The 12,592-nt window shown below is 42.7% G+C and overlaps 1 protein-coding gene across 2 annotated transcripts in view; it reads left to right on the top strand.

The window, feature by feature from the left end:
* The first annotated feature begins 6,608 nt into the window (after positions 1-6,608).
* The window catches only part of FAM169A (family with sequence similarity 169 member A), a 37,831-nt gene continuing 31,847 nt past the window's right edge, over positions 6,609-12,592 (top strand). For both annotated transcript variants that reach the window (XM_027671479.1, XM_027671478.1), the window contains exon 1: positions 6,609-6,783. The gene's annotated coding sequence lies outside the window, so the exon portion shown is untranslated. The remainder of the gene's footprint in view (positions 6,784-12,592) is intronic.

Below are 12,592 nucleotides of genomic sequence, written 5' to 3'. Positions count from 1 at the left end.
TCTGAATTTGGGGAGTAAAAGGGAAGAAAAGATTTTTTTTTTCTCAAAAAGTGACTGTCTAGTAGGTGAAGTCACGGAAATGCCAAGAAGTAACCAAATTTGTGTTTCATAGTAATAAACAGACATAGATATCTGAGGATGAAACAATTGTTTAAAAACAACAAGTCACAAACCCATACACACACTTATCCATGTTAATAATCACGGTATTACACAAGTGAAAAGATACGGTTATGAGATATTTTTACCTGCAAAAGCACAACATTCCGGCAACTTGCACAACAACATGTGATTCTTCTGGTTTTATTGAAGCTATGGGATGAAGTCCTGGCTTCAGGGTTACCATGTGTCTGTGGTAATTTGTATGTGGTATTTTAGGACAAAGGCCATCCTTCCGTTTTCTTCTCTACCATAAAATGCTAATCTTGTCATATGTGGGTCTTATCTATGACCAGAGGCTGGTTTCTGTTCAAAGAATTGACAGTCTCATGATAGGAAAGGAATTATGAGGGTTTATGGGCTGACAGAAAAAACATGAGGCAACAGGGACGCAATAGTGACCAGTCTGACAAGGAGTAGTTCAAGCCTATGAGTTGTCTGCCTCTACCCATCTGCTGTCAAAAGTTTGCAGCTACCACAGACAAAACTATGCATTAAGAAAGGATTTGAAGGGAGCCATAGAGAGCTACTTTGGTTCTTATTGAAAAAATCATTTAACTCCAAGGACACTGTGTTTTTCTGCCAGAAGTTAGGGTAAAAGCACAGTAAGTTTATTTTCTTGTTTTTATGAAAGGGGTAAGCCCCTTGCAATTACCTTATACTTGTAAGTAGGTAAAGGTATTCTCATGGGTAGTTACCAATTATTAATTAAATCCACACAAAGAATTGTTTCAGACTAACTTGCTCTTGTTTCTACATATGGAGATAAGTTGTGCTTGCTTACATTAACTCTTTCTGCCCTTCAACATTTAAATAATGTATTGCAAATTTGATTTAAGTTTTTCATTGTACTTTAAGGGCAAATTTTTCATTTCGTGTCTTTTCCCTCCTTCTTCCCATGTGTGCCCTGCACAGGGCCTCTCTAACTCCCAAAGACTGACTGCTGAATGCCTGGTTGACTTTGTGCTGTACAGAGCAGATGGGACTGCTGCTGTATTTCATTGTACATTAGGAAAGTTGTGAGGGGCCATAAGTCTTGCAGCCAGAAGGAACAGTAAGTCATGGAGTCAGCAAGAGGATGGGGCCACAAGGCCAGGTTTCAAATTAACTGCATAATAAGAGCTTTGTATAGGGAGATAGGGGAGTTGGGCATACGCATCCTGCAGAGGCCAGGCTGCTGACTGCAGGCAGTTCTAATACTGGAAGATGTGGAGGATGAAAAACTAATGAACTTGAATGTTTGAGAAAAAAAATTGGCCAGTCTTAGAACGGTAAATGCGTTTTAAAAGCATTGTGAAGTGTCTTCTCTTGGGTTGCTCTGTGATGGTCAAGCCCCCCTAGAGAACTTTCTACATCAGCAATTCTACATGGCACCTTCTTTGAAAACATTTAGAGATCTCCGCATTACTAATGCCCTCTTGCAATGAATAATAGAGCTGACCTGTGTAGCAACCACACATCTGGGATTATTAGTGTGTCTGCTGTGAGGCAACCACACATCCGACTATAACATCAGCATGGCACAAGAGGAAATCTGTGTAAGTGGTTTACAATGCAGTTCCACTTGTGTGAGGTCAGAAAATCTCCATATGTATGATACGACTCCTTAACATAAGGTAAAGGAAGAATTGTCCAGATTTTATTCTCAGCTTCCATTTTTTTTTACATGAGAAAGCTTTCTATTTAGATCATTTAGAATACTTTTGATTTATGTATAAATGCCCATTCTGTACTTGGGGAGTAAGAAGCTTTTGTCAAGAAATACAAGATGCAGACAAAAGTTTATGGAATAATATAAAAATGCTCCAGAAATTTCACCTCCTGATAAAACTAATTGTGACCACTCAAAAATGTTTTCATACCAGAAGACAGAACATGAAGCCCTTGAGACAGTAGGGACTAGGCCAAATAAGGTCAGAGTTGGAAAGCAAAACTTGTACAGTACTTGTAGGGAAAAGGGAGATTTCAGACTACCAAATTGGAAATTGAAAAGAAGGTGCTAGCTTAGGAACTGTTATTTCTATTGCATGCATTGGATACGCAATAAGCTTCTGATGAGAGAGAAAAATCCTTTTGTAGATGGAATAAGCTGACCAGGAATGGGGATGTTTCTAGCCCTACTATGGGAATATAAGAAGAGAGAGACAAACATTTTTGTGTGTGATTCTATTGGGTTTGCGTGGCAAGGATTTGGTAGCAGGGGTCTATGAGACCTCTAAGTTTCTATGAGAAGCTGCTAAAGTTCCCCTCATGTCTAACAGCACCAGTTCTAGCTGGCTCCAAGATGTACCCACCAATGGACAAAGCTGAGCTAACCATCAGTGGTGGTAGTGCCTCTGTGATAATGTATTTAAGAAAGGGTGAGAGAGAGAGAAGTGAGAAAATGTCAGAAACTCTGCAGACATTGAGGACAGTGAAAAAAGAGAGGGAGGAGGTGCTTTGCTCCAAGTGAGAGAACAAAGATTCCCCTGCAGCTCATGGTGAAGACCATGGTGAACCAGGCTGTGTCTCTGCAGTCTCTGGAGGTCCAAGATGCAGCACACATAGACTTGCAGCCTGCAGAGGACCCTACGACAGAACATGCTGGAGCAGTTTGTGAAGAACTGCCCATGGGAAGGACTCATCGGAGAAGTTTGTGGAGGACTGTCTCCTGTGTATGGGACTCCAAGCTGGAGCAGGGGAAGAGTGCAAGGAGGAAGAAGCAGCAGAGACAATGCATGATGGACTGACTGCAATGACTCCCATTCCGTGTCCCCCTGTGTCACCCTGGGGGAAAAGGCAGAGAAATTAGGAGTGAACTTGAGCCTGGAAAGAAGGGGGGGCAGGGGAAAGCTGTTTTTAAGATTTGTTCTTATTTCTAATTATCCTACTCTGATTTGTTTGGCAATAAACTACATTAAATTCCTGAGTTGAGCCTGTTTTGCCTGTGACAGCGATTGGTGAGTGATCTCTCCCTGTCCTTATCTCAACCAATGAGTCTTTCATCATATTCTCTCTCCCCTGTACATATGATGAGGAGGAGTGATAGAGCTCCTTGTCGAGCATACGGCAGCAGTCAAGATCAACCCACCACAGTACATCATACAGACTTTTGCTAATAAGTCACATGGATGGAAATATCTCATCAATAGAGATCACAAGATGTCATCACTTCTAATGGAGTGAACATGCCTATGCAAAGGATGTCAATTCTGCATTTGTCCATGTTGTGGGGGGTGGAGGGCGAGGTTAGGTAAGAGAAAGCTGGAGGATAGATGGAGCCCACATACCTGCTTGATGGGCTGTAAAAGAACCTGTCAGTAAAAGGAATTTAAAGATGCATGTTTCTTTCTTCAAACCGTTCTTTCTTTACACATAATTTAAAAACACCCCAAAGTTTGCCCTTTTCTACGGATGAAAAGAAAGAAATACAGTGAGACTGTCAGTGACTGTGATTTTGTGTGCTTTGTATGCTTGGTTTGTTATGCTTTGGTCTGTTATGTAAACCTTGCAGAGAGCAGGGTTATCCCTTTTTTTTTTACATGGCTTAGGCACTCCTGAATCATTAGCAATAAAGAACTAACTCCCTGACTGACAAATCTTGCTGGCCCTACCTATGCTCTTCAACAGGTGTGTAGCCATCAGAGCTACTCAGCAGCATCTGCCACCAGTTCTTTACTTGTCAGACCAATGTCTGACCCAGTCTTTTGCCTGTTAAATTCTTGATTTTTATAGTGCAAGTCCCACAATTGTTAGCTGTAACATTTAATACTAAGTATATTTCTATTTTTAAACAATACTGAAGATGACCTGCAAAGGCAGTAACTTATTGGAGGATTTCTGTCTGAATTTATTTTTCTGCCTTAAGATCTTATTTGTCTTTTTATTTCCTCTTCTAAAAGATTTTATGATGAGGATTTTAATAGCACATCCATATCCCAAGCACCTAAAAAGGAAATACTTTTATGAAATTACATTGTGCACGTCCAAGTCTCCTTATCTCCTTTAAAATGCCTAGTAAATAACCATGGCCAAAAAGTTTTTCACCAAAGGTGCTTGGTTCTTCCATGAAACTGTCAGCAACAATGAAGGTAGAAAACCACTACAAATTTCTACGTTCTTCCCTTTATGCAAAAGCAAAAAATACAGGAAGGGGAGGTACTTACTTTAAGAATTTCCCGACAAGTTTAATTTGCAATCTTGCTCCATTAAGATGTCCTATTTTCTACTACTGTGTATTGCAGAACAATTTCCACTATATAACACTATGTTAAAAAAAAAAAAGTCTTTTTTGAAATACAAGTGCAAAATACAATCAGTATTACTCTAATTAGCAGAAAAAATTAAGGGAGCGTAAACTTTGGCCCTTTTTCTCTAGCCAAGAGAACTTTGTCAAAGCTTGTCTTAAAAAGAGTTTTAAGATGATCACTGATTTTTAAAAGTTCTATTGATGCTGTCTCCCAAACTCCCTCTTGTAATCTGTTTCAGCAAAGTTACATTATTTTGTGTGGTGGGTTGACCCTGGCTGGATGCCAGCTGTCCACCAAAGCCACTCTGTCACTCCCCTCCTCAGCTGGACCGGGGAGAGGGAATATAACAAAAGGCTCATGGATCGAGATAAGGACAGGGAGAGATCACTGAACAATTACTGTCACGGGCAAAATAGACACAGTAGGATAATGGGAAATAACCCAAATCTTAGAAACACTTTGTCTCTCCACTCCTTCCTTCATCCCAGGCTCAACTTCCCTCACAATTTTCTCTACTTCCTCTGTCTGAGCAGGGCAGGGAGACAGGGAATAGGCATGGTAGTTAGTTCATCGCAAGTTGTCTCTGCTGCTGCTTCCCCCTCAGGGGGAGGACTCCTCCCCTGCTCCAGCATGGGGGCCCTCCAAGGAAAACACTCTTCCATGAACTTCTCCAATGTAAGTCCTTCCCACAGACAGCAGTTCTTCACAAACTACTCCAGCATGGGTGCCCCAGGGGATCACAAGTCCTGCCAGCAAACCTGCTTCAGTGTGGGCTTCTCTCTCCACAGGTCCTGATAGCAGCCTGCACCAACACAGGCATTGCACAGGGTCACAGCCTTTTGTGGGCATATCCACCTGCTCTCAATGTGAGATCCTAAACAGGCTGCAGGTGGATTTCTACTCCACCATGGACCTCCATGGGCTGTAGGGGAATTTCTGCTCTAGAGCCTGGAGTGCCTCCTCCCCCTCCTTCTTCACTGACCTTGATGACTGCAGAGTTTTTCTCTCACATGTACTCACTCCACTCTTGGGCTGTAGGTGTGCAAGTTGTTTTCCCCCCTCTGAAATATATTACTCCAGAGGTACCCCCACAGTTGCTGATGGCCTTAGCCAGTTGCGGGTCCGTCTTGTAGTCATTTGGCATCGGCTGTCAGACATGGGCAAAGTTTCTGGTGGGTTCTCAGAGGAGTCATCCCTGTTGCCTCCCCACTAGCAAAACCTTGAAACACAAACCCAATACATTTGGACATGCACATAATAATTTTTAATGCACTGAATACCTGTTCCCCTGGTCCCTGGAGTGACAAAGCTGTCTTTGGTACATAACACTGAGAAGCCCATGGAATGGCTTCTGCCCCCCAAATTGGGCTGTGATCCCAATTTTTGCCCAGCCTTCTTTGTCCAACAGATGCCACAACAGCTGTGCACCTACTGTTTCCCCAGTTCAGAGCAAAGGATCACCTCTATAAAGCAAGGGTACATTTTATAGCCAGAGTCAAGGGCAAATGCTTTCCTCTCACAGAAACTTTTTTTTTTTATTTTGGTGTTCTTCAGCTCCCTGGCACGCGGGTGGGTCTTTCTGGGGGTGGACACTCAGGTGCTGTGGCCAGTGGTGGTTGGTGCTGGGGGACAAGGATGAACATTTTCCTTTGGTAAACACTTCTGCCAGTACTTGAGTTCAATCAGCACCCCATTTTGGCAAACTTGAGCAGCAGTGAGACCTAGGCTGGCCCATGGTGTGAGCATCTGTTAGAGATGGGGAGGCAATCCCTGCTGACTGGATCCATGAGGCCACCATTCTTGGCATGTTTCACCCCTGGCCTCATAGTGAGCTGCCCAGCACTAAGAGACTACGTGCAGCCTTGCTCCTTCCTCCTTGCAACTACCCCAGACCTCTGAGGCAGCTCTGGGTTACCTCTGTGTGCCAGGACCACAGGACAGGCGCCACCACGGCGGTGAGCGGTGGTGTGGTACCACCTCCGGCACGGAGGCTGGCTACGAAGCAGGTCCCAGGGCTGCCGCCGTGGTGAGCGATGGCACAGGTACCGCATAATGTGCCGTGGTGGCGGGGGCGGTGGTGGAGGTACCACACCCCGAGCCGTGTGTGCGGGGAGGGTGATGCGGGTCCCCGCAGCCGCCATGGCGGACGGCGCGGAGCAAGCGGCGGCTCCGGGCATATCAGCGGGAGTGCGTCAGCGGCGAGGGGCGGGGAGGCTGCCGCGGGGATGATATCAGGCGGCGGGCAGCAGGACCGGGCGAAGCTGGAGGTGCGCGGAGGTTCGCCGTGAACGTTGCCAGGGAGCCTGGCCGCCTCCGGTTCTACCTGCGCCTCTGCCTCCATCTTCATCGATCCCTGCGCCCTTGCCCACCGCCGCCGACTGCCGGGCTGGCTGAGGTAAAGCGCGGCGGGGTGCCAGGCGTAACCTGCCGGGGCGTCCCGCATCCCGGCGCAGCCCAGCCGGGCCCGGCCAAGCGGCAGGGAGGGAGGGGGCGCAGCGGGAGGTGGGTGAGTGGGCCCGTGCAGCCGCTGCCCCGCGGCCCCTCGCCCGCGGCAGGCGCCGGGTGGCCGTGGCAGCCGCGTCCGCATCCCCGCGGCATCCCCGCCGCCGCCCCCCGGGGGCACCGCGCTCCCGCTGCGGGCAGTGCCCGGCCCCCGCTACCCCCCGCTGCAATTGCAGCGCGGGCAGGGCCGCGCCGTGCCCGCCGCGGGCCACGGGCGGAGATGGCTGTGCCGGGCGGCGGGGCTCGCCCCTCCTCGCCCGGCCTCCGCGGGGCTTGCACCATGCCGAGCTTGGTGTGAGTTCTGGCCCAGGCCACTCCACGATGGCCAGGACCAGCCATCTTTTGTGGGGTCTTCTATTATGGCTTTGAAATTTACGTATTATAACGTGTAGGATCTCTTATACATCCATATACCTTTAACATAATAACTGTAATGCTACAGTAGCTATTTCCCACAAAGATGGCTGTGTGTGTGTGTGTGTGTGTGTGTGTGTGTGTGTGTGTGTGCACAAATACGTGTGGACACGCACAGCCACCCCTCCCCCCTTCTGTTTTCCTACATGTGATCCCTGGGTCTTTTTGAATTTTATTTTGAGGTAGGGTTAATTCATTCTGCTTAAAACATGGAGAAAGCATCTTCCCTAAGATACCCATTGATGGAGCATTCTTGTCCTGCTTATGGAGTGCTAAATACAGCCTGAGAAAGTGTGTTATGCTAAGAGCTAGAGCAAAAGGTTTTACAAGCATTAATGGAAAACAGAATATATTAACTACCAGATTTTTATATGTATTAATGTTCTGTTCAGGGAAAACCATGAAAGAATAGTCTGTAAGCTCTTCTGAGCTATGGAGTTTTCAGTTATTAATTACCAGAAATTTGGAAAGCTAGCCTGTGTTATAGAGACACTGTCCAGCTGAAACTTGCCTTTTTGTGTATGTCCATGCAGGAGAGAGGAGGAACTTTTTTCTCTTTCTGCATAAGTGCACATACTAATTTTATGTGTTGGGCTGCACCACTGGTCACAGCTATATATTATAGCCCACAAGTTTTTATGGGGAATAAGCATTGTGGCAGAGTGATCAGTATAATAAAATCAGTGATGCCTCACTGGATGTCCTTTAAAAAACTGCTGCAGGTCAGAGTGATCATGGTCTTCCTTTTCCATCAAACTCTTCCTGTAGGAGCTCAGTGCATCTTCTCTCTGTTTCCTTAAATACACTGTTTAATTGTCCTCTGCTTAATTTACTGAAGAATATCTTGCTTTTTGTCTTAATGGAGGCTAGTGAGAAGACATTTTTGCATCGTTTTCATAGGGGGAAAACATTAGGGGAGAGAGTATTATATATGATCAGGGTTTAAATTCAGGTGTTGTCAATGAGCATCTCAGTTTCAACACTGTTTTATGAACTGCTGAGGACTCTGATATAGCAGCAGGTTTTTAAGTTATTTCCCTGTTTCCCTTTCCCCAGTCTGATCTTATGTATCATCATCTTAATTTGAAATCAAATGTTTTACAGTGTCTTTCTTTACTGTTGTGCAAGATGAGTAATTAAGATGGGATTCTACTGTACTTTTATAATTTACTCTCTCCAACAATGCATGATCCAGCCACACAGTACCAAATCTTTTTGGACTGTTTCATACCTAGTCCTTTTACACAGGGCATTACTCTGAGAAATGACTTGGAAAATACTCTTAATTTCTTCGCTATGCACATTAAGGTAGATAATATCTCTTTTTGCTTTAATGATCAAAACTTTGGGGGTTTTATATGTGTGTCTATGTGTGTGGTTTTTTCTTTTTTTATTACCTATTAGTGTTGTAAAGGTAATACAACTCAAAATTATATTAAAACTCTTCTTATCCAAACATTCTATCAGCACAGTTTGGTTTAAATAGTTGTTTTTGCATACCTAGTCCACTGCAGAATCTTTGCCAGTGAAAACCAGAGGAAGTTCACTTCAGTATTAAGGCTGACACTTACTAATGCTTTTATTTTCATATTTGAGACAAAATCATTAAAAGAAGAACATGAGATTTGGTGGTATTCATTTGCTTTACATTTCTTCGGTGTGATGAGAATTAGTATCAATCTCTTATTTTGTACCAATCAATGAACATCGTGTAGTGGTGATCATTTAAAGGTGTTACGAATGATGTTTCTGAATTTCAAATTCAAATAGTAATATTAGAGCTGATGTAATGTCTACTTACTGTTATTTTCACATTGCCATTCCTTAAATACTTATTCTGTTCAAGTTACTAGCTTCTCATTTCCTCACAGATAAATACCTTACTCGCTATTCTCAGAGTTGTATTTTGGCCATGACATTGTATCAACTATACATTCTGGAAAACTACAGTCATCCTTTGGCCTGTGAGCGTTTGGGGCAGCTGTGGTAGAGGTGTACGCTTTTCATTGGAACTGCTTTCATCAGTGTATGTCTCTTGGGTAATCATTTTGTAAACTGTTGAAAAACAAAAAACCTTCTTTAAACCCTTCTTAAATGGGGTTTAAAAACTAAATAATTGTATCAGAATTCAACCCTCCTCTCAGACTTATGCTTCCAGCTGTTGCAGTGTGCATTAAACAAGTCTGAGTGGAAAAGCCTGCTCTAATGTGTCTACTACATTGCTTTAAATATGACCAAAATGGCATCATGCAGTGACTTGATAGCAATTCTCTGGCATTCTTGGAGTTTTGTCTGCTTTTGCTGAATTTATTTTTTTTCTGAACAATTGCATGTGACAGCATATATTTATTAAATCATTTTAAATTTAGTCAGTGTTCTCCACTGAGCCTGATATTTCGAATAAGCCTTTAAGTAGCTAGCTAAAATATGTAAAGGAATCCTGTCCCAAAAGAGTGATGAGCTTTCAAATCTTCCCTAAAATGTCACAAAAATTAGTGAGAGTTGTCAGAACTAACATATCTGTTTCTTTGTTTTCAAAGTTACCTGGAAAATCTACTATTGTATGTACTGAATGATTAATTGAATTGAAAATCTAGGAAAACCCATTTGTCTGAATTGTGTACTAAACTGTGTGTTTTACAGCCTATTCAAAGCAGCATTTTTGATTTGTTTTCAAATCCAAGTTGTTCCTCTCTTGGTCCTATACTTTGTTTTGTAGTAAATTAATATGTTATAATGTTGTAGGATAGGGTACCTTCATATTCACAGAGTCAGCATCTCTTGCTTTTGCTTATGGTTAAAAATTGTTTATGGACCAGGATGAACCGAATCCACTGTTACTCTTTCTTTTAGGCTTCATTGAAACATGTGGTTAAATAGGGCTGGTTAAAGGGTGGTTAAATAGGTTTCTTTAATTCTCTGGATCACTGAAGAGGAAGAATAATCAGTAAAGGTGTGGTCTCTATCAAATCAGTAGCCCCTGAGGCAGTGTGAGAAGAATACACCCTGTTCAGTAGTTCTGGCATAGCAGTGTTTGTGAGCCTGCTCCTACACCTGCCTTTCCAAAGCACTAAGTATTGATAAAGTTTGAAAGGTATGAAATGCTGCATTCACCCTAAATGACTCCATACTTCTAATACACTAGGTATAAAATTTTGAAGTGTGTTTAAAGGAGTTTTTTGAAGGAGCAGGAGGTAATACACTGATTCCTGGCAACAAAGGGTTAACTGATTAGTATAATCAGTTAGTAGTGCTAATACTGTTCTGTTTTTTCTTTTTAAGCGAAGTACAATATGGTGGTATGTTCAGAGGTCTGATTAGCTTACTTATCTTGTTCCAAACCCACCCCTAACAATCAAGTAATGTCTGCGTTTCTAGTGAAGAGAGGTTATTGAAACTTTTCAAGCATTTTGTTTGTTTGTTTGTTTTTTCAAAAAATCAAGTACACCCATAACAGGATAGCCTAGGCACTAGGAAGTGTAGCTTAGAAGTTCGAAATTTACAGACTTGTTGCAGTGAGAAGCAGGGGAAATGCAGTGTATTGACAGAACTGTGCAAGTTCTTGGAACATCAGGATGTTTGTTGACTGAGATAAGGACAGGATGACACCAGGGAGGAGGTTGTGTGTGAATTCCTTTCTGCTATTAGAGATATTCTTGCTAAAATTCTCAGACATAGAACTTCAATCCTGTAGTAACATGTTTATTGGTACCTAGTGAATGCATGTTAGTGGATTTTTTTTTGTAATACAGCTGTGGTAAGCTGAACAAAAACAGCAGTGGTTATGCGCAGACAATTGTGGTAAACAAAACTTATCTATCCGCAGTTACGAGATTGCTGAGAAAAAAGGTAAACACAGAGCTGCTCAGGAATGAGCTCTGTCTGCTAGGGATTTTGGAAAATCTTGGTTTGGATGACAGCAAGTATGAACAGTGGGAAGAAGAGATTCATTTTGGGGAAGAGGGACATAAGCCAGTTGACGTCTGAACAAATTCTTGATTCAGACTCTGAGCAATGACATACTCCTTTTGATGTTTTATTCTCCCTTTCTTTTGGGAACAGAACTTGTACACAGACAAGAAATACTGGACCGTGCTACCTTTATTTTTTACCAGCTGGAGCAGCTTACAAGATGCCTGACTCTTGCCTAGCTTCTCAGTCATATTGATATTAGGTTTGAAGTTGTGTTACGTGCTTGTTTTTCAGAGGATTGAGTTTAGTTCTAGTTTTATGGTTTTAGTTTATATATGCCTTTTTTCCATCCTTCTGAAGATGGGATGAGCACTGCTGAGTACAACTGTGAGCTAGACAAGGGTGGTCTGTTTGTGTGGCCTTTGTAAAGGTGAGGAACTATTGGTGCTGTTTGCTGTAGACATATAGAACTGTTTACACCTGTATTTGTGAGAATGATGCATCATCTAGGATGGTAACTTGAAATATCTTGTCATAAAATGACTGGGCTCAGACAGAGTCTCAGTAATGACTCCTTATCCTGTCTGCGGCCCAAGCATGTTCCCTACAAGCCCGATTACTTCCTTTGAACATGGTTTGTGATTTGTGATATGTTCTTGTGATATGACTTTCACCTTACATTTCCTTTGAGGAAGATGAGGTAAAATTCCTTCTAGTTATCGGTGTCCCTAGCTCTTTTGAAGTTCTTTGATCCCACATTATTCTGGTAAGTCCACAAACTGTATTGTCTGAGAAGTTTATCATTCTGTTGTAATTCGTCATTTGTTATATCGAGCAGCTGAAAGAATTTGCTATAGTAGAACACTGAGCACAAATAGCAGGTAAAATTCAGAAGCTCATATTAAACACTGTCTTTTTAGCCATCTGTCATCTTCTGAAAATAATTGTAGTATCTTGAAGATACTGGAATTGGATCAAGAATTTGGAGATAGCTGCCTATTCCCTGTATGGAAAAAATTGCAATTCTTAGTCTATGGTGAGGTTTAAATTCTCACTGCTCTAAATGTGTTATACTTACTGAACTGCTGCTTTCAGGATTCTGATCCTCAAGCTGTTGTAAAGGGGGTATAGGGTCATATAGTCAGACTGAAACATCTCAATTCTGTGTGCTTGCTGGTTTGCAAGAAAGCTTTATGGTTGACTGACAGGGATCTCTTGCTGCAGCCCTGTTTATTTTCGTTCCCTGCTTCCCTTACTCCTACTTCTAGAAAGATCTCATTAATTTCTATCCCCCTTTCTGCATTTTCATTTGAATCATCCACAAAACTGAGTTATATGCTGCTTTCTTAGTTATATGCTGCTTTCTTAGTTATATG

The sequence above is a fragment of the Neopelma chrysocephalum genome, unplaced genomic scaffold, assembly GCF_003984885.1.
Source record: "Neopelma chrysocephalum unplaced genomic scaffold, ASM398488v2 Primary Assembly neopelma1_97102, whole genome shotgun sequence".
Classification (NCBI taxonomy): domain Eukaryota; kingdom Metazoa; phylum Chordata; class Aves; order Passeriformes; family Pipridae; genus Neopelma; species Neopelma chrysocephalum.
Note: the sequence above shows the minus strand (reverse complement) of the source record. Positions and strands in the feature narration are given on the sequence as shown.